This window comes from Tachysurus fulvidraco, chromosome 12, assembly GCF_022655615.1.
Source record: "Tachysurus fulvidraco isolate hzauxx_2018 chromosome 12, HZAU_PFXX_2.0, whole genome shotgun sequence".
Lineage (NCBI taxonomy): Eukaryota > Metazoa > Chordata > Actinopteri > Siluriformes > Bagridae > Tachysurus > Tachysurus fulvidraco.
Genome location: NC_062529.1, coordinates 23,859,784 through 23,882,345, shown reverse-complemented (window position 1 = coordinate 23,882,345; position 22,562 = coordinate 23,859,784). Strand labels below are relative to the sequence as shown.

The following is a 22,562-nucleotide window of genomic DNA, read 5'->3' as shown; positions in this document are numbered from 1 at the left end:
TGTTAAACTGAGGATTCCAAAACCACGGTGTCCAACAGAAGAACAAGCTGTTCTCATCCAATATCCAACATATCCCTGTTCTTATTAAACGTCAAAGTGCAGTGAAGAATAAAGCCATAAATTACATTATTGATCCCTAAAAGTCACACCGAGTTCCTTTCATCCTTTGTTCACTTTTCAGACCCGTCAAATAAATGTATTCAATGTACGAATTAAAACTAAGTGTTTAAAATAAATCATTGTTTTAATTCATATTTGCATTTTTATACAAAATTATGAAGTCAGATATGTAGATATAAAGATATATATCTTGTATTATCTTGGCAATATCTTGTATTATCATTATATATTTTTAAAAACAATCCTTTTCCTTTAAATATGGAAAATTTATCTTACAGATTTTTTTTTTCCCCAGCAATAAACTATAATGAGTATCAAGTTTCAACATCCGATTAGGGAAGTTGAAAAAAAAGAATACAAATCCCCTTGAAATTAAATTAAGACTTGAACATCAGGAAGGTCTCCTTGACCCCTCAGCTGAGCATGCGATTTTTTTTGTTTTTAAATTTATTTACGTTTATTTTACCAGGAAGTCTCATTAAGATGAAAAATCTCTTTTACAAGAGAGACCTGGCCAAGGTAGCAGACAGACAGCCATTCTGTACATAAACAACATTAAAAATGCTACAAACAAGATAACAGCCATACATTAACACAACACACAAATAAACATACATACATACATACATACGTACTGTCACAGCCGGAAGAGGAAGGAGACAGACCCGTAAGCAGGATAGCTTCAAAGGAAAGGGGTTTAATAAATAATAAAGACAAAGACATAAGACGATAACAAAAGCAATACAAATGAAGACACTTAACAAAGACTAGACATGACGAGGGGTAAACGTAACTAATGATTCCGCGCTGCACTCGGCAACGCGGCTCACTTAAATATAAAAAGACACGATGACACAATAAGGATCAGGTGTGAAGACAGGGAGGGGCAGACGAAGGCGGGGCAGACACGTGATGAAGAAGATAAACAAAAACAGCACGTGGCCAAAAGTCCGGGTTGAGTCCTGACAGTACCCCCCCCCTCGAGGCGCGGCTCCCGAAGCGCCAAACCCCGACAAGGTCCGGGGGGGGGGGGGGAGGCACACGGCGAAGGCAGATGGGGGAGCAAGGAACATGGCGAAGGCAGATGGGGGAGTGAGGAACACGGCGAAGGCAGATGGGGGAAGCGAGGAACACGGCGAAGGCAGATGGGGGAAGCGAGGAACACGGCGAAGGCAGATGGGGGGAGCGAGGTCCACGGCGAGGCCGGTGGGGGGAGCAAGGCACACAGCGAGGCTGGTGGGGGGAGCAAGGCACACGGCGAGGCTGGTGGGGGGAGCAAGGCACAGGGCGGGCACAGCCAGCGAGGGCCGAGCGACGTCCACAGCCGAGCAGAGGGGCCGAACGACGTCCACAGCCGAGCAGAAGGGCCGAGCGACATCCACAGCCGAGCAGAAGGGCCGAGCGACGTCCACAGCCGAGCTGGAGGGCCGAGTGACGTCTACAGCCGAGCTGGAGGGCCGAGTGACGTCTACAGCCGAGCTGTATATAAAAATATACCAATGCTCTTTTCTGTGAGTGGTCAGTGATGTCCAACCCACCAGATTATAAAGAATACAATGGTGAGTAAGGGACTTTGTATTTGTAATAAAGCGTAGAGATACATGATACACTGAATCAAGACCCTGTAAGATGGGGAGGCTGCGTGCACATATAATATGTCACCATAATCAATCTCAGACAGAAAAGCAGATTCCACAAATTATTTTTGCCATTAAATGTGAAACTAGATTTATTTCTAAAATAAAAACCAATCTTTATTTTGAGCTTCTTAACTAAATTAGCAATATGTACATTAAATAAAAGTTTGCAGACTATCCATATACCCAAGTACTTGTACATGGGTACCCTTTCAATGGATTTACCATCAGACGTAAAAATTCTAAGATCATCAAGCACCTTTGGGCGAGTTTTTAAAAAAGGTTTTCTGAGGATTTAAAACCAATTTTAAATTGAGCAGAGCAGTTTGTAATGACTGAAATGCAGCCTGAAGCTCTTGCACAGCCTGTACTATGGAAGGAGCATATGTATAAATGAGTTTCATCAGCATAAAAGTGTACTTTTGCTTTAACGTCCTTATTTAAATCATTTATAAAAATAGAGAACAGAATAGGTCCCAAAATAGACCCCTGAGGGACCCCTTTAGGTATCCAAAGAAACTCAGATTTGTGACCCTCTGCATAGACACACTGAGTTAGAGCTACAAAATAGTTTCTAAACCATTTAACAGCATTAGGACTGAAACCCACATCCCTAAGTTTGTTCAGCAACAATTCATGATCTACAGAATCAAACGCCTTGGATAGATCTACAAATAAAGCAGTGAAATGTTGTTTTCTATCCAAGGCACAAGTAAGATGATTATTATTATTATTATTATTATTATTATTATTATAAGATTTATTACCACCATAGCAGCAGTAATAGTACTGTGGCCAGTTCTAAAACCAGATTGAAAATTGTTTAAAATATTATTATCAAGGTGGGGCACGGTGCCTTAGTGGTTAGCACGTTTGCCTCATACCTCCAGGGTTGGGGTTCGATTCCCACCTCAGCCTTGTGTGTGCGGAGTTTGTATGTACTCCCCGTGCCTCGGAGGTTTCCTCCGGGTACTCCGGTTTCCTCCCCCGGTCCAAAGACATGCATGGTAGGTTGATTGGCATCTCTGGAAAATTGTCCGTAGTGTGTGATTGCGTGAGTGAATGAGTGTGTGTGTGCCCTGCGATGGGTTGGCACTCCGTCCAGGGTGGGTGTATCCTGCCTTGGTGCCCGATGACGCCTGAAATAGGCACAGGCTCCCCGTGACCCGAGAAGTTCGGATAAGCGGTAGAAAATGAGTTTGTGAGATTATTATCATGTAAGAACTATTTGACCTGTAGATCTTAGCCAGGATTGAGAGTTTGGAAATCGGACGGTAATTGTTTAGCTGTGAGGAGTCCCCACCTTTAAATAAGGTGAGAACATAAGCAGCTTTCCAGATTTGGGGTATTGACTTGGACATAAGACTCAAATTAAAAATGTGAGTAATAGGCTCAGCAGTAACATATACCACTACCTTTAGATGATAAGGATCCAGATTGTCAGGACCTGCAGATTTTTTGTGGTCAATGCCTTTCAGAGCTTCAGTAACTTGCACAACTAAAATAGTTTTAAAATCAAACAAATCCAGTTTTCTATCATTTGCAGTGGTGGCAGAACATGGGACAGGTGCATTTATATTTGAACTGTCAAATGCAGACCCAGCACAGATAAACTGACTGATCACTGAACTTTATCCCTTATTTCATCTGAGCCAACCAGAATGAGAATGTGTTCAGGGAGGCTTGAAGCAACATGTGTACCTGACATAGATTTAATTACTTTCCAAAATTTTGAGGGGTTATTTAGATTCTGTGTAACTGTCTTCAGATAAAGATCTGATTTGGAATTTCTTATCATCAAGGTGCACTTTTTCATTTGGGTTCTAAACGTAGTCCAAACAGCAGAGGAGTTTAAAAATCTATTTTGGGCCCACGATTTATTTCTTAAATAAATTAGCTCTGAGACACTGTCTGAGAACCAGGGATTTTCCCTACCACTGATCCTAAACTTTTTAATGGGAACATGTTTATTTGAGATAGACAGAATAATTGAGTGAAAATATTCCCATGCCAATTCAACATGCCGGAATCAGAGTTACTCTGTTAAGATCACTATTATGTAAATCACGCAGGAAAGCCTGCTCTTGAAAAGCTTTAAAATATCTTTTAAAAATGAACCTGGGTATTACCTTGGGAATGTTTGTATTCCTAACACAAGCAATTGAATTAAATCAAGCAAGGTAGATTTATGTTGTGCTTTAGGATTTGGCCTTGTTGGAGCATTAATGATGTAATGTAATGTAAGCATGTGATGTAATGTAAGCATGGCTACTTTCTTTATACTGATCAACATAGACAAATTAGTTGCTTTAATCTATAACAGTTTGTTTTGCTGTCTTTAGAAGCTCATTGATCAACACATTATGTTGAATTGAATATTATTCACTTTTAATTTGAATCTCATTAAGTTTAAGGTTATTAAAAGTGTGCGTCTTTTGCTATCGATTTATTTACTCATTTTTTAAATAATTGTGACCATATCATTATGTTGAAAATGAAAGAAAACTAATTAAAAAAAAAATCATCTACGAAAGCTACTCTTTTATCTGAACTTCACTTTATTAAAAAAAATCTGAACACAAATTAAATCATTAACTGCAACTATTTGTTTTCATAAACAAATGTCACATTTTTATAGACACAAAGAAATATACAATTTTTATCTCTGAGGAACAACGTTTTAAATTATGGCCCGTTTTATATTACACAAAACAAAACAAGGCAGCATATTAATCAGAAGCTGTAAATGAATCTTTGACTGTACTCACTGGATACATCAATGTTGATTATAATTTTTAATCAAAAATTTAAAGAGATACAGAGAAGGTTCCAGAAAAGTTGCAAACAATCTTATAATATGAATATAAACACATTTATTTGCAGGCTTTTAAACTCTTGCAGATGTTGTAGGGGCTGACAGGGAAAAGAACACGTATTATTTTGACCTGAAATAATTTTGCTTTACGCAGGCATTGTTCTCGGATACTTTTTATAGTGCTGCATATGTTTTCGGCTTGCTGCAAAAGAGAATGAAACAATTATCGTTAGACATGAGAAAGAAACACAAGACGCCCATACTGCTACTAAATGCCAAAGAGAAGGATGTTAAAATAGAGATTTATAGTAAAATCGCTTGTTACATCTACTAGATGTCTAAAAACCATCTAGTTGCAGATCATTTGATTTTATTGTAGACACATTATTTATTCTTCTTCGGTAATTGCTTTATTAAGGTTATGGTGGATTTGGAGTCTATCCCAGGAACATGGGAGGAAAAGATCTCTGATATCAGATATGATTTCCAGTCTGATTCCAGATTAAGAAATCCAATCTTAGATCTGAACTTGAGTGTACAGATTTGAAATGTAAGTCTGTAAGAATTTGAGATTTATCGATACATCAGTTGTAGTGCTTGAGTGAGAAATGGCTGCAAATTTTAATAAAAGTGCACATTTTAGGTCAACACTATTGAAATTATAGCTACGTAGAGCAGATCGGATTATTTTACCTCCTGAATCCCGTTTATGATCAGAAACCTAGCCATCGTCACAGACTCTTTGCACATGCAGCATTTATATGGCAGTTTCTGTATAAAAAGACACAAACCTTTTTCATGTTTCACATCGTAAAAAAACAAAGGGTTGGTTTTTTATTTAAGAACAAAACCGCATAAGTTACCCAGGTGATCTCTCCTTGAAATGTCCTCACAACCTCCTGAAGGCTTGCTGTTAACTCCTTAAACTCCAGTAGTTGGTCAGGCTCATTGGTCCACTGCTCACTGTGAGCAACAACTGCAAATACATGGAGCTAGTTTTACTTTTTTACTTTGAAATTTGGTCGAGTACGTTATTTTAGTTGCGTTTCTATTCCTATAGGTATAATACCAAGATAAAATAAGTTCATAACTTTCTTAAATTTCATTTTAAGGTTTCTGTTTAACATTTAAGTTTAGTTTCGTTTCAATTTTAAATGCAATTCCAAAGGTCAAATCTTTCACACTGCTGATGACTGCATTTGACCAGTTTAGCAAATCTCCAGAATAAAATCAAATAAACATCAGCTTCAAAGTATTAGAAACCTAAACGCAATATAGAAAACCGGCCAAAAAAAAATTATTTGACAAATAAAGTTTAAATTTCATGCAGGAACATTTGTAGCATCGAGATATCTCATTTTACTCTAATCTTGTGTTCTACATAAATTTACAAAATTAATCAATTTATACATATAATATTTTATTCTAGTTTTTGTTCTGAAAAATGTGTTATGTATATGCCAACTTTTGCACCAGCAAATGGTAGCTTTCATTTGAAAGTAAGAATATTTGGTAAGGTTTTTATTTTGAAAAATCAAGAAAATGTTGAAAACATTATTTTTTCTACATTTTACTACAGATGTAATTGAAATCAGTATGAGCTTGGTTTATTCTGCACTTCAAATCTTTGTAGTTTACTTTTTTGTTTCTTTGGTTCTTTAGGTTACTTTGTTTACTTAAAAAGGTTACTTAAGGTCAACTAAAGAGGAATAAATTCACATTTTAGACCAAAAATAATCACTCTAGAAATGAAAAAGTAAGAAATCATGGAAGATTTGTAAGCACAAATATATCCACAGGGTACAAATAAATGGTTGAAATCGGGATATGTTCGAATTTAACAGTATACTAATGTTTAAAATTTCATCTTGCAAAATTGATGTAAAGCTGAATTTCTCACAGTACGTTTTTGTTGCCCAGAAGATTCAATTAAACATGTAAAATACACAAAAAGCATCTGTTCTGAACCAAAGATAACACAGAAATTGTTGTAATAAAAAGATTTGACCAGCTATTATCATACTCTTTTAAATTTGCATGCAGTAAAAGTTCATAAACATTACTAGGATAAGTGGTTATTCATTTTATTTAGTAAATATGGCTTAATGTAATTTTATAATTCAATAACAATAGTTGTTTTATATTAAAGTTGTATTGTGCATCTCACCTGAATATGTTAGAAACACAGCAAGATAAAAAAAATAAAACATTTTAAGGTTTTTTCCTTGTGTAGCAAACACCCCAGTGCGAATAATACTAGATCTTCTTTTTTACTCTCAAGCTCAACCCCCCCCCCCCCTCTCTCTCTCTCTCTCTCTCTTATATTAACCCTCCTGGTCTGTTTTCTACTTAGCAACACATTTGGTAATGAAACACACTATCACTACTGTATATATTTCTAGCAGTTATTACTGAGTCATTTATCCAGTTTAGATTTCTTATACATTCAATAATTAGCAATTAGCAACCTAATATCTAATAAAAACTTAATCCACATTTTAACACTTTATTTTAGAAATAACAAACCATCATGACTAATATAACCTATTTTAAAACTAAATCAACTCAATTTCAGAAAAGCAATATAATAAATCTTTTAAATATGTCACAGTTTCTCTCGACTTTGGAAATTGTGTCAATCTTTTCATTTAAGGATCTTTCATATTAACAGTTGATTTGAATATTATGGGAAAATATAATAATAATAATAATAATAATAATAATAATAATAATAATAATAATGATAATGATAATGATAATAATGATAGTAATAATTACTATCATTATTATCATTATCATTATCATTATTATTATTATTATTTAATTAAATTTATTCATGCTTGGATAATGGTTTTATCCAAAGTAATCACAAAATACAAATAAATAAAAAAGAAAACACATAGCCATTAAAGTTTATTTATTTATTGTTTTGTATATCACAGTAAACATTTAAAACTTCACATGTTCACAAAAGAACAAAATAAATTAATGATATAGTTATTGAAATCTGTTATTTATTATTATATGTAACTAATTGTTAATATTATATAATAAAGTATTATTTAATCTGAGTCTATTTGCAATACATTACATTATATACATTTATGGTCTGTAATGCAATACAAGTATAAACAAAATCAGGGAAATCACAGTTATCAAAATGACCAACAAAAGATTGAGCTCAAAATTAAAAAAGAAACAAAAGTCATTTGAAATGATCAATTAAATATATCCAATTTTAAATGAATTATAAACATGCAATTCCAAGGAACATTTGAAAAACATTTTTAGACATTTATACTACTAGTTTTTAAGGTAAGGATTGCAAATAATTTAGCACATTTCCCATTTATTGGATAAACAGACTGTAGAGATATTAGATAATCACATTTGCCTATATATTAATGTCAAGATTTTTGTTTGTTTATTTTTTGCCTTTATTAATACATACACAGCTTTCTTTTCTGACAGGTTTCTCTGGTGGTTTTTCCAGGGAAAATGAACTTGAGAATCTTTGTCTTGAGTTTTCCTCCAAACCTCAAACATTTAATTTTCACATGTGGGGTGAACATGTTGCAAAACTTATTTATATTCTGTTAAAGATGACAGAAAAGAGAATGCATGTTAATGGTAGAATAACTCTACAAACATTAACACATCAGTAGATCACTTAAGGAAATGATGTTTATATCTCAGAAATTTGAACTAACACGATCTAATTGATATCTGCAACTTACATTATCATATATTCAGCAGAACCAAGTACAGATTTCAAATCCTAACCCTTACCCCAAACCCTGAATGTATGCATGCTACAAATACAATATATTTATTCAATATCTCTAAAGAAATTTGTTGAGCTTCATTCTAATAAATATACATACCAAATAACAGGATGTATATTTTCTTAATAATGTTTTACATTATTTAATATTTAACTGTAACATTTTTTTTTTACTTTTTCAATGCTTAACCTTTTACTCACATACAACATAATTATTTTGCATACAGAAATGCTTGGTAACGTTATTTTAGCTTATATACATATGCACATAATTTTTAACATACAGAAGAAATACTTACTTTTTTATTTACATACTAACTGCATTCATGACTTACAAATTTATATTTAATTAGAATACTTACTGACTTTTTTTACTTACAGACTTAATTTTTAACATACATAAAAAACTTATTTTACTTTTGTACTTATTTATTATTCTTTTTTTAACTTAAGTACTTACTTATGTGTATTATACATGTTTTAGACATAGACATGTTATAGACATACTTATTAATACATAAACTTATATTTAATGTAAAAATGGAAGCTAAATGGAAGCTACATGCATCAGTGTAGAATGTAATTACAACGATAATAAAAAAGGTTCTAAATATCTAAAATTGGAAAAAATTCTGAGATAATTTAGCTTAAATTTTAGCTGATTTTTAAGGAAATGCAGGTGGACTGACCAGCTATTTCTTTTGCTATGACTTGTATTGTGTATATTTTTTATACCTCTTTTTTGTACATAACTGAAGAATATACAAATGAAGTAGAACTTTTGTTGGAGACTGGAAACGTTATTTAAACAAAACTGCTTTGATAAAACTGAACAAATTTGGACCATCTTACCTGCTGCAGCTTGAGGTTAAGTTTGGGTGTTGTTACTCTTACATAATCTTGGCAAGTGCAACAAAGTATTAGGTTCTTCTGCCACTTTGGCGGAACACTAAATGTAGCTATCTGGAGGACAGGGGAAAACATTTCTGCATGTAGAAATTAAAAGTTATAAATATATAAATATATTTTATTCATTTTCATATGTTGCAATACAACAAATATTTTTGGTAGATTTAATACCTATGTCTTTTATTTTGTTCATATGTTACAGAAGAAATACTCAGTATTGACGTACTTTTGGGTTTCCTTCATGTGATGAAATTGAAAATCCACCACATTCAGCAAAAACCGCTGTTCATGAAAACACAATTATTAGTTGGTTCATTTGACTTACTAATAAGATAAGATAAGATATACTATTTTTACTAGTATTTCTACTACTATGACTACCAATTTTAATATTTTATTCATTTCCTTAGTTACTTACTCACTTGTTACCTTAGAATCCTAAAGTCTGAACCCACTGGTATAAAATAAATACCAAATTTCAAAATGCTGATCTTTATTACTTAAAAATGCATTGTTAAAAAAAAAATGTGACAAAAAAGAAGTGACAAACTTCACTTCTTAACAGACAAATCAGGAGTCGACTCGGTCATCAACTGAGTAGGTTCAAAAATATTATGACATTCTTACCTGAGATCATAAGCAGGAAACTCAGCAGAATTAAGGACATGTTTGTCATGATGTTTTGTGCTTGAATTAACTAGTTTAAACAAACTACTAGACAAAATTTGGCCCAAGCTCTACTGTCAAGCGCTCTCTCTCTCTCTCTCTCTCTCTCTCTCTCTCTCTCTCTCTCTTTCTCTCTCTCTCTCTCTGTGTTCTTGCTTTATCTTCCTCTTTCTGTCTTTCTGGAGCATATTGACTACCAGCCACATCTTCTCTAAATCAGCAGAAAACATCTACATTATTTTAAAATCATCTACATTGTAATTTATTTGTGATGCTCACTCAGGAGTGCAAAACAACAAACACAAACAAACAAACAAACAAAAAATAGATAAATAGATAAATAGATAAATATAATGGTAAATATAAAATATGCATTGGACAAACATAGAAACTAATAAATAAATCTTGCAATTAAAAATGTAAAAATACAAACAACAAAGAGTTAACCAATGCACTAATCATTAAACAAACTAGTTGAAATAACAATACAAAAAACATCTACAATGAGAAGTATAGACAGGGATCTAAATTTGTTGTATTTATTTATTTATTTATTTATTTATTTATTTATTTAGTTAGTTAGTTAGTTAGTTAGTTAGTTAGTTAGTTAGTTAGTTAGTTAGTTTTTTATTCATGCTTGATTTAAAGTTCCACTTGTACTGAGATTAACTACTAAATATGAAATGCACAAAATGGAAACAGAACAAGTAAATAAATAAGTAAATAAATAATAATATGAATAAATAAATAATTAATTTGGGGAATGGAAGGCGTATGAGCGTGTGTGTGTGTGTGTGTGTGTGTGTGTGTGTGTGTGTGTGTGTGATTAGTAATCATGGAATCAGGGAACTAAAATGGAGGTCATATATTAGAGTAGCTATGTGAAAATAAAACTTGAACAATCCTCATAACATGTGAAATTTTACTCGTGACACAAACAAATGCTTCAGGCATAAAGCATGTTTATTAAATATAATAGCAAATTGGGAAACAAAAAAAAATACACACAGATATGCAATTTGAAAATACAATCCCTAAATGATGAATTTGTGTACTTATTTATTTATTTGTTTGTTTGTTTGTTTGTTTGTTTTTATATTACCCGTTATATAACAGGTGACAAAAGTTCCTTGAAGGAAGAAGAAAACCTTGAATGTGTTAGGACATGAGTGCTTTCTTACACATGTTTATTTTTATACACGCTAGTTTTGCGCTTTTTTCAGGATACACAAAATCCATCACAGCTTTGTAGAACTTCTCTGCTTCCTTCATGCAGTACTTATAATGAAAATCTGCAAAAATATCACATGCTGCTATCAATTTCTGTAAAACAACAATGACACAAACGTACAATTAAAAAAAGAAGCAATTAAATCGAGGGAACATATTTATGTAGCAACATTTTGGGTGAGATCGACCATTTGTTAGTTTTTTACAAATACTTTGATGTATAATCTGTGAGAATTTTTGCTAAGAAAGAAACCAAAAAAGAAAGAAAGAAAGAAAAAAATCTATGAAAATTCATCTTGGCTTGAACATGAAAATGTGTCCAGACAAGTGAAATTGATCAATTTCCTCTCATAAGATGACAATAAAACAATTTATTAATATTAACCTTATTTCTAGATGCTTCTGTAATTTGAAATGAATAATAATTTTTAGAAATATGTGTAACAATCTAATGTTAGGTTTATTTGTAATCTTATAATAAGAAATATTACAATACTGTATATACTGATATCTGCAAAATGTTAAAAACTTTATATTAATAAATAAAACATTTTTTTCTCAATGGAATTTTTTTTTAAATCAGCGAGTATTTCAGTCCTAAATGACGACCTAAATTAAACATTCATCTCAAACATCGTAACGTTTGCTGTTACCTTTTGTAGATTTCTGGAGAATGAAGGCATCGTCTTTATCATAAATCGCTTACAAACGAAACATTTCGCCCCTTTCTGAAAATAACAACACAATTTCAGTGGATTTAAAAAATGGTATTTTTCCATATTATGGAATGAATTTTTTGTATATAGTGTATTGCAAATTTTAAAGCAGGATATTAGACCTAGATATTAGTTGCCTGTAAAATACAGGTGGATTTTATTGATTTATTAATTGTCAACAACTCCAAATCATCAACACGTTACTGGAAACTGTGTGGAATATTTTACTTCAAATTTGCTGTGAAATTTCTAAATTCATAAAGAATATTTACAATTTGTATTAGTTTTAATTAAAATTACTATAAGCATCTACAAAAGTTCTATTCATTCTATTTGTTTCTAGCTATCTCTAAAAGCAAAAAATTTCAAAATGTTCTGACATGCTGTAATAAAACTGTAAAAATAACAAACTGTACAAATAAAAATTATTACTCAATAACCTTTATTAGGATGTCACTATGGTTTCTTGGTAGTTTCTAGAGTATTGCTTGGGTGTTAGTAGTCAGTTGCTATGGTTTTCCAGGTTTTTGTTAAGGTGTTGCCAAATGGTTTCAGTGGTGTTTCAGGTGATGCTATGATTTTCCTGGTGATGACTAAGGTTGTTGCTTGTATGATACTAAGGTATTCACGATGGTTGCTAAGCTGTTGCTATGGGGTTGATGTTGTGTTCCAAATGGTTGCTAGTGTGTTGCAGTAGTATTACAAGTGTTGCTATGGTTTTCCTGGTGATGACTTAAGGTGTTGCTAGAATAGGTAAGATAAGATAAGATAAGATAAGATAAGATAAGATAAGATAAGATAAGATAAGATAAGATAAGATATACCTTTATTTGCCCCACAGTGGGGAAATTTCTATGTTAGAGCAGCAAAGAATAGAAAAAAAAGGATGATGCTAAGGTTTTCAAATGATTGCTAGCATGTTGCTATGGGGCAGATATTGTGTTGTAAATGGTTGCTAAGGTGTTTTAATAGTATTACAGGTGTTGTTATTGTTTTCCTGTTGATAGATAAATGGTTGCTATGGTGTTGCTAGGCAGTAACTATAGGATTCCAGATGGTTACTAGGGTGTTGCTATGCTCTTGCTATGATATTTCAGGTAGTTGCTAGATTGTTGCGTTCCAGGTTGATGATGTACTGTAAATGTCCAGTAAACCTTTAAACAACCCTCAAAAAAACTTTTTTTAACTTAGTAAGATATTATTTTATATATTTTTATATCTATATAATAAAACAACATTAATCACAATAAAAGTCCCACCATATTGACATCTTCACGCTTGCTTGGTGAGCTGTTAATGCGGATCAACAATTTCTTCTCTGTCTTGTTTTTCAGACTTGGCTCATGAGTAACTGCATCAGCAACTACTGTGCAAAATGAAAATAAATAAAACTCATTTTTTATTTTTTACTCATATCATCACTCTTTTTAGTAAAGCATTTATTCTGGCTGAAATTTACTCACCTAAACATAAGAGCAAAAATCCAAGCTGAATTACAGGGGACATGTTTCCACCTCAGTCTTCTAAAAAAAATACAGCATTTCTAAACAAAAGAAGTATTAAACTGAGATAAGGCTGAGTTAGCATCGGCTGCTCTGAACTGAAATATCCGGGGGGGGGGGGGGGGGGGGTCAAAGTGTTTTTTTCTAAAAAGTGCTGATATTTAACGTAGAAATAGCACAACAATGTGTCAAAGTGTGTCATCAAAAAATAGAAGGAACAAAATGAAATCCTGTCAGCAGCTTTACTGAACATTTTATGATACTTTTATTTTTTAACTAAATAAGAAAATGTTCTATATATGTTAGTTCATGGTTAGCATGTGTGCTCATAAACCATAGAATAATAATAATAATAATAATAATAATAATAATAATAATAATAATAATAATAATAATAATAATAATAATAATAATAATAATAATAATAATAATAAAATAATAATAATATTAATAATAGTAATAATATTTATTAATACAGTACTCTCAAAACACATTTCACCAAGTGGTTTACAGTAAAATTGACAAAAAAGTAAAAATAATAATAATATATTAACAATAATGAGAATAAAATAAAATAAAAATGAAATATAAACATGGAATCAAAGCAGAATTAAAACAGAGAAATGCAACAGATAACAGACATGAAAAAATAATTAAAACTTGCATTTATATTTATATTAAAAGTTAAGCAAAAAAATATTTTAAAGGTTCAAATGTCAAAATGTCATTGATCTTTTAATTTAAATTAAATTTGATTCTAATTATTTATAAATTTGTCATGCTTAAGGATTAATAACTGAAGAATTTCCCACATTTAAGGATGTATAGCTGAATGATTACAATGTGTAAATGAATTTTTGTGCATATATAATTAATATCTAAAAGAATCCAATATCTTATGTAACCTTCATTTCTAAGGTTGAAGAAATCAGCAATGTTTATTTAAAGGTTATGATTTTACAAATCTGACTGGACAGTTTTGAGTTCAAATCCCAAGCCCTTGAGCAAGTAGTTCTTAATAAAACAAAATATTTAGTTTATATATAATTGTTCCGGTATAAAAAAAAAAAAGCTTGTTTAATGACACTTGTAACAACACTCCGGCAACCCCCCAGAGAAAGCCCTTGCCAGAATACTAAGCTTAAGGGCTATGAGATTAGTTTCAGTTCAACTTCCGGGTTCACTAACAACACTAAAGTGATGATGAATTCATTACACTTTATTATGATTTTTTGTTTCACTAGTAAACATCTTCATATTTGTAACACTAAATTATTTTTATAATAATAATAATAATAATAATAATAATAATAATAATAATGATAATTAGAATTATTTTGTTAAAATATTAATTCAGTAATGCATTAGGAATCTAAAACAATGATATTTCAGTTTTAATAACGATATATTTTAAAGCTTAAGATAATATCTAGTTTAAAAAAAAACAAAAGAAAATAAGAAACAATCTGAAAATTGAAAATTATATACACACACACACATATATATATATACACACACATATACATACATATATATATATATATATATATATATATATATATATATATATATATATATATATATATATATATATATAAGCTAACAATTAACAGTTCAAGAATAAATACAAAACATATACATGAAATGAGATTTACATTTTTTTTTGTAAAGGTTATTTTATAGAAAGTTAAACATTGTTGTGAGTTAGCTGCTGTGTTCATTTCTGCAATTTTCAATTACATTTTACAAAAGGATTAATCAATAATGATAAGAAATCACTCACACTATGTTAAATTATCTATTAAGTTTGTGTAAGGTCGAGGCAAAGAATGTCCAACTAACATATTGACATCAAATTGCATGTGCCCCTGTTACCCCCAGGGAAGATCCCTTCGATCAGCTTTGGTTGAAGCTTTGTGAACATTTGAAAGCATTTATGTCTGTATTTTGGTTGAAAGCTCAGGCAAACTTTATTTTTTTTCTGATGGAAGAAAGGAGAAAGCAAATGAAAATAAAATGAACAATTTTTCTAACTCCTAAAAATCACAACTGCACTTAAACTAGCTCTTACATTGTTACTCTGTATGCAAATACACCCTCCTGAAAGTTTCTGAAAAGTTTGACAAACTCATTTAAAAAGACTTTATTCCTGAATTGCATTTGAATACAAATCACTAGATTTTGTCTATAATTTTATAGAATGTTTTTGTGTGTTTTATGATGTAAAGTGTGAATTACAATAATAATAATAATAATAATAATAATAATAATAATAATAATAATAATAATAATAATTGAAATTCAATCCTTGATGTGCAGAAACACTTATTTCATGAAGCAGATTAAAAGCTATTTTTTTGTCTTTAGATTTTAATCAAGTATGTTGTCTTGGTGTGGCTGTTGTTGCCATATTATGCTTTAACTTTTTCTTCAGTTTTTGTTCTTTTGTTGGTGCTATATTAAATAACGTGTTATGGGCCAATCTTATAAAAGCTCCATGTGCTGTGATGTGTGAGGCAGTGATTCCTGACCTACTCATTCAGAATAGACTAATACATAGAAAGGATGGATAACAATCATTTAAACATTTTAGGCAGGGAAATAATTTTATAACACTTTAGACATTTTGGATGAACAATAACAAACGTCAATTAAAGCAAAAATATTGTAAGAAATAAAGTGTTTGTTTTTACCTGATTAATTCTTTTGTTCACTCTTTTTATAATCGCCTTAACAATTTTCTTGCATATATAACACTTAATAGCTCCTGAATCCTGAAACAATAGAAATCAATAGAAAGCTTAATGTAATATTCATTTATGTCTGAGATCACGACTGAGATCAGAAAGCAAGAAAACCACCATGTAAGCCGTATAAAACGAACTGAATTTTCTTTGAATTTTTATAAAATCTACTTTACTGTAACAGCTACACATACTGTACCTCGGTATGATTGCTTTTTCCTTGTCTCGGATCCACAAAGAAGCTTTTATGGAACATTCCTGTTTCTGTCTCGTCCTGTGTCTGAGGATTTTGTGGAAAAATCTCACCGTGTAAAATACCTGTTCGAAACGATTTCGACGTTTTTTAAAAGCAACGTTTAAAAACAACAGACACGATGTAGATTAAATGTAAATAAAAGAAGACACAAATGTTGATGGAGAAACATTTAATCATCTGCTAAAATCACAAAACCATTCCAAGTATATTAGAAAGATATGTTCAAATGTTCAAAATGCTCACATATTTTTGTAATAATTTTGCTATATTGTGTTATTCAGATAAAGTATTTACATAAACTTTAATTTCCCTGTAAAGCTTTTAATAGTTCAACAGAAATGTAACAAGTAAATAAAGATTTCTGACCTGAGAAGAGCAAAAATAACACAATGTGAAACAATGTCCACATTTCACCAGATGTTTTCTAAAACTAAATGTAGATGTATAACTAAATGTATGAATCTATCCTGAAGTTTAAGAATAATCCTGTTTATTAACTTATTTTAAAGTGTATTTTTCTGACTACTTGTTTTCCTTGATTTTGTTTTTCAGCTCTCCCCCTACAAAGAAACAGAAGAGATCAATGTCTCGTCAGGCTTAAACGTCTCGTCAGGCTTAAACGTCTCATCAGGCTTCAAATCTGCCGATGGTGACATTTTGTTGTCTGTACTTCCAGGCATACGGGTGGGGATATCCAGTTTGACACACCACACACCCTTGTGGTATCTTTAGCTTTCCACTTACATGCAGCTTGGTGGCCTAGTGGTTAGCACGTTCGCCTCACAGGGTCGGGGTTCGATTCCCGCCTCCGCCTTGTGTGTGCGGAGTTTGCATGTTCTCCCCGTGCCTCGGGGGTTTCCACCGGGTGCTCTGGTTTCCTCCCCAGTACAAAGACATGCATGATAGGTTGATTGGCATCTCTGGAAAATTGTCCGTAGTGTGTGAGTGAATGAGAGTGTGTGCCCTGCGATGGGTGTATCCTGCCTCGATGCCAGATGACGCCTGAGATAGGCACAGGCTCCCCGTGACCCGAGGTAGAAAATGAGTGAGAGTGTGAATTGTGAATTAGGTAAATCGTTTATTTAATGCAGTCTTTTTTTTTTTTACCCATTATTGTTTTGAGGGGTGCCAATAGTTTTGGATTTGAGACACATCCTAAATCTAAGAAAAATCTGTAGTATGAAGCTGTATTGGTCAAAGCCAAATGTTTTGGTAGTTGTACTGTACAAGAAAATTATGAAAAGCAATGAAACTGAACCAAGATGTACAGTACAGTACACACATGCACTCACACACAGCCCTTTCATTAATTAATTAGCAAGCTCTGTTCTTCCTACACACACCCACTGCACCACCAGGGAACAACTTTTTCATTATTTTAGGTTTGAGTTTCATGAGCTTGCTTAGAACTTTTTCTTGGCATTTTTTTTCATGCTTGGATATAAAGATGCGACACAGGGCCATCGTTATCTGGAAGAAAAAAGACACTGTGTAAGAAGACTGAGGTGTTTTGAGATATGCTATTAATGAGAAATGAAAAGAAATTCGTTATATACCCTTGTATATCGTTTGCTAACATAGCTCATCAGCCCTCGAACACCCATCTTGCACACATAACAGGATCCAGGAATCTTTACTGCTCGGCCCTGAAAAAAAAAAACACAAAAAACAAAAACAAGAAAAACAAACAAAAAACAAGAAATGTCAGAAAAACACAAAAATATGTACGTTTCAGTTCAAGGATCAGGTCCTATGGTTAGTTTAGTTATGGATGATTTATAGAAACACATTTAACTGGTCAATTCTTGAAATGTTTGGTGTTGAAATTTAGAATTTTTCAGTTTTGTTATTAAAAAGTGAAATTTGAAAGATTTAAAAAAAAATGCTAATTAAAATAAAAAAGAGGATTTTTTACAGATGTAATTTTATCTTTATAGGAAATTAAAAATATTATTAAGCAGGTCAGACCGCCACTTCTTCAAACCTGTAAATTATATAATTTACAACATGTGGTCCAGGATCCATGAACTTTCTTCATGATTTTCATGCTTTTGTTATGCTTTTGTAACTCACACGATCAACGTTAGTATTTATACATTTAGAGATTCAAGCAACTCAGGAAGAAAACTCTACTTCTATAAAAAAATACAAAATGTTAAACAAAATGTTCATGAAATAAATCCATACTGAACATGTCAAAGAAATTTATTATATTTAAATTCAGTGCTAATCATCTGAGGTACAATGAATTTAAAATTTTAATTAAAAAAATTATCTAAACTATCTGACCTTATCTTATTTACAAAACATTCAATTGAGTGAGTGAAGAGTGGGATATTAGAACCTGAACCCGAGAGTGATGTCTGCTTGGATGAGTATTGTTTCTGAGTTCAGACCGTGTTAATGTCACCATCTCGGACTGCAGACCATTCTCATGTCGAAGGCTTTCACACTTTAGAATAACTGTAAATGCAAAGAAATGTATTATTTAATTACTGCACCAGAATCAACACTTTAAGCATGCTTAATCTTAAATTACAACTTTATATTTATGAACGCAGCCCTCAGTGTCAGAGTTCTGAAACATTCCAACATTAGGAAAGATTCAAGGCAAAGGAATTTACACTCTGTGTTTTCTATATAACATGACAGTCTGTTTTTTTTTTTTTTTTTTTTTTGCAATCTTTTTTGAATATCGAAGAGCTTGCTTAATTTGCATTTATCCACGGAATCTTGGAGAGACTGAATAAAATATATGGAATAAAGAAAAATATCTCAATTCACGGATGTTACACAACATTAACGTACAAACTATAAATTATTAAACGTATGACAAGTTTTATAATACAGTCCAAATTGCATATATGAGGCTTAATCAATTTCTCGACATTTTAGGTTGGAAATATTGACCTTCGCTTTGACACCAGTGACTCCATCTCATGTCGGACCGCATCACTCTGTCTGGTTGTTGTTTACTGTACGTCAGTTACTTACCTGTTACTGCCAGAAGAATGAAAAAGTAAAGTGAAACATGATCCACTCTCCTCATGATATCACACCCAGAATATATTAATGAATAAAGTTTTCTACTAAATTTGTTTTCTAATAAAAATTTGTTTTCAAGCTATAATTCTAAACATGCAGAGTCTATGCTGAAAATGTTCTTTTCAGCCTTCTCTCTCTCTCTTTCTCTCTCCCTCTCTTCCTCCCTCCCTCTCTCTCTCGCTCTGTCGCTGTCTCTGTCGCTCTCTCTCTGTGTCTTTACCCCTGAGTTTTAGAGAAGCTACTCAGATCCTCGCTACAGCTTTAAAGATGTGAATTCACACTTACGCTCCATTACACCGACATTTTATTTGTTTGAGTCTTAAATTCTTAAAGTATAAAGTAAAAGTAAAATGGGAGTGAAAACGATGCTTTAATGCAAAGCATCATCCAGGGAACACAAACTGACAGTGAAGCTTGGTGGCGGTAGCATTATGCTTTGGGACTGTTTCTCTGCAACTGGGCCAGGGGCACTTTTCAAAATAAATGGGAAATAACTTTAAATACAAGATATTTTTGCACAAAACCTTCTGCCCTCTTTTCCCAACAAAAAGTCCTGGAACGGTCCAGTCAGAGCCCAGACCACAATCCCATTGAAAACCTATGGAATGACCTAATAAGAGGGATCTTTAACTTTTTTTGCAAAGAAGAGTGGGATAAAAATCCCAAGTCTAGATGTGTGAAATGAATAAAGACTAATTCACAAATACTCTGGAGGTGTGTTCAGACTTTGTGTTAGTATTTAATTTAATTTAAAATAATTAAATATGTCTTTTTTTTCCCCCTCTTGATTTCTGTTTGTTTGGATATTACATTTAAGATGTACCAAGTCTGACATTTATGTTATTTTTATTTCTGTCTTTATATTTTAAAAACCTGCAATTTCTTAAGGGTGTGTAGACTTTTATATTCAATGTATATCATCACTTACATTAATCACTTCTTATAATACTTTATTCATATAGTGATATATTAATTCCACTCAACTACAAACTGTTGTAAACTAGTTAATGAACATGTTTATTCAGATTGAAGTGTTACAACAATGTTTTAATAAAATACACAGTTTCTTTTACTAAAGGGAAAACATACTGTATATAAAAATTAGCACAAAAAAAAAAAACAAACAAAACAAATCAAATCATTGCAAAACAATCACATTTTATATCAGTGTTTTGATCCAAATTCCAGTAATGATTATTATTTATTCATAACAGAAATGCAGACTTGGGAATATATATTAATAACATGTTTTTGGTCACTTTCATAGCAGTTGACTAGGAGATCAGGCTGTCAAAGCGTTTGGACATTTTAAAATAAAAGTACACAGAATTACCACAAAGAATGAAATTATCTAGTTTTCATATATTATGCACAGGTGGAGAAGTTTGCAGACTTTGTGGGGGTGCTTGGCAGACAAGATGATCCTAACCAGCTTTTCTCTGTATTGGTCAACCAGTGACCTGCACCTTTTTTTAAATATCAGTTTATCACACACTTTGTTAAGAGCTGCATTGATGTTGTCCTACAGAGAAAAGAAAAATATAATCAGATACTGTAGTCAAGACTATAAAAATATGAGAACACTTAAAATGGATTATACAATGTGAGGCACATTTAAATTGCTGTTCTATATTTGTAATGATGCAAAAAATAAATCGCAAGGTTAATAGCTGACGTGTATTCAGACCTTTGAGAGTTGATCTCCAATCATTTCGAAGACTTTATTCACAATTTTTGTGCACACATTACAAAAAAACTGTGCCTTGTCTGCTTTCTGTGTGAGCGAGAGAGAAGACACAAATATGAGCAAAATATTGTTTAGAAGTCTGACAATGTGATTAGCGAGCTGTTTTTACCTACCTGCAGATTTAACCTCGAGGCCTCTGATGCCGAAGGGACGATCCTCACACTGCACAGCTCCTGGAGAGGAAATACAACATTTGTAGAAAATACACCTCGAAAGCAGTCACTTGTAGAGATTTTTAAGGGATTTGAGAGGAAAATGATGTTAACTGAAATGTATAAAAAAATATAATGTAACTTAAATCATACAGAAAAGGGACTTTGAATGAAATTGTTGTATTTTTTTCCCTTCAATAATGATTCAAAACCTTAATTTTTCACTGTGACAAAACTTTCACCACTCATCATTTATAACAAAAAGCACTCTAAACACTCCTCTTTTTCAAACAAATATCAAACTGGAATTTAAGTGAAAATTTTATTTGTCACACACACAATCATACACAGTACGATATGTAGTGAAATGCTTTCTATGACTGTCCTTGACTTAAAAATAGAAAATGATAAAAAGAAAGTAAAATAAATGAACAAAAATAAGGCACAAGTAGACACAACATAAAGAAGAAATAAATATATTAAATTCTATATAAAATATATAATCAGAAAATTGAAAAATTATCAAATCAGATGTAGTGCTGAGTGTGGTGCAGTGATGTGTGTGATATACGTGTGCAATATAATATTATATATGCACTTTAACAATTGTATTGTTCTATTATGTATTATGTAATGGTGTGTTATGTAATTATAATATATTAATTCTCTTATGTGTTATGTAATTGTATTAAAGTGCCGATATAATATTATATTTTGTCGTTTTTATCACTTGACACTTACCTACAAATAGAAGCAAAACTCCAAGCTGGAAAACAGTCGACATTTTCTTTCTGTCTCGAAGCAGGTCAACGTTAAACTTTCACACTAGAAACTTGAAATTCATTTACACCCAAAAGTGTGTATGAACCTTGTGGTAAAAACTCGTTATTGCCACAAATGCTGAGTTTTAATAAATGTACTGATGACTGTTGCACTGTTTATCATGCTACAGTCAACTCAAATTCTGGCTCCTTTCACATGCTGTGAGAAAAAAAATTTTGCTCTGCAATTTTTATAAGATAAGATATACCTTTATTCTTCCCACAATGGGGAAATTTCTCAATTGATCAGTGCAATTTTCTGCAAAATGCGGGTTTCCAAAAATATTGGCACTTTTCAAATTTTATTTTTACTTTTTATTTTTTTTGTAGAGTCTCACGGCCAGACAGTTCAACAGTATAAAAAAAAAGGCAACCGTAACACCTTTAGGACAAACCAATTAACGCAAACGCGTCTACT

General features: G+C 32.0%; 2 long non-coding RNA genes across 8 annotated transcripts; both read right to left on the bottom strand.

Moving 5' to 3' along the window:
- Positions 1 to 7,643: 7,643 nt before the first annotated feature.
- LOC113661175 lies at positions 7,644 to 17,259 on the bottom strand. Of its 7 annotated transcripts, none has more exons than XR_007144595.1 (10): positions 16,746 to 17,259; positions 16,323 to 16,441; positions 16,073 to 16,153; positions 13,341 to 13,420; positions 13,137 to 13,243; positions 11,815 to 11,889; positions 9,893 to 11,254; positions 9,437 to 9,547; positions 9,209 to 9,342; positions 7,644 to 8,165 (listed from the first exon to the last, which is right to left on the bottom strand). It is a non-coding gene; the product is annotated as an uncharacterized LOC113661175 (long non-coding RNA). The 7 variants fall into 7 exon arrangements; XR_007144591.1 differs by having other exon boundaries at positions 9,209 to 9,319; XR_007144592.1 differs by having other exon boundaries at positions 9,492 to 9,547.
- A 3,161-nt stretch (positions 17,260 to 20,420) lies between these two features.
- LOC125146082 lies at positions 20,421 to 22,214 on the bottom strand. The gene is made up of 4 exons (XR_007144596.1): positions 22,065 to 22,214; positions 21,285 to 21,344; positions 21,112 to 21,198; positions 20,421 to 20,946 (listed from the first exon to the last, which is right to left on the bottom strand). It is a non-coding gene; the product is annotated as an uncharacterized LOC125146082 (long non-coding RNA).
- Positions 22,215 to 22,562: the final 348 nt, after the last annotated feature.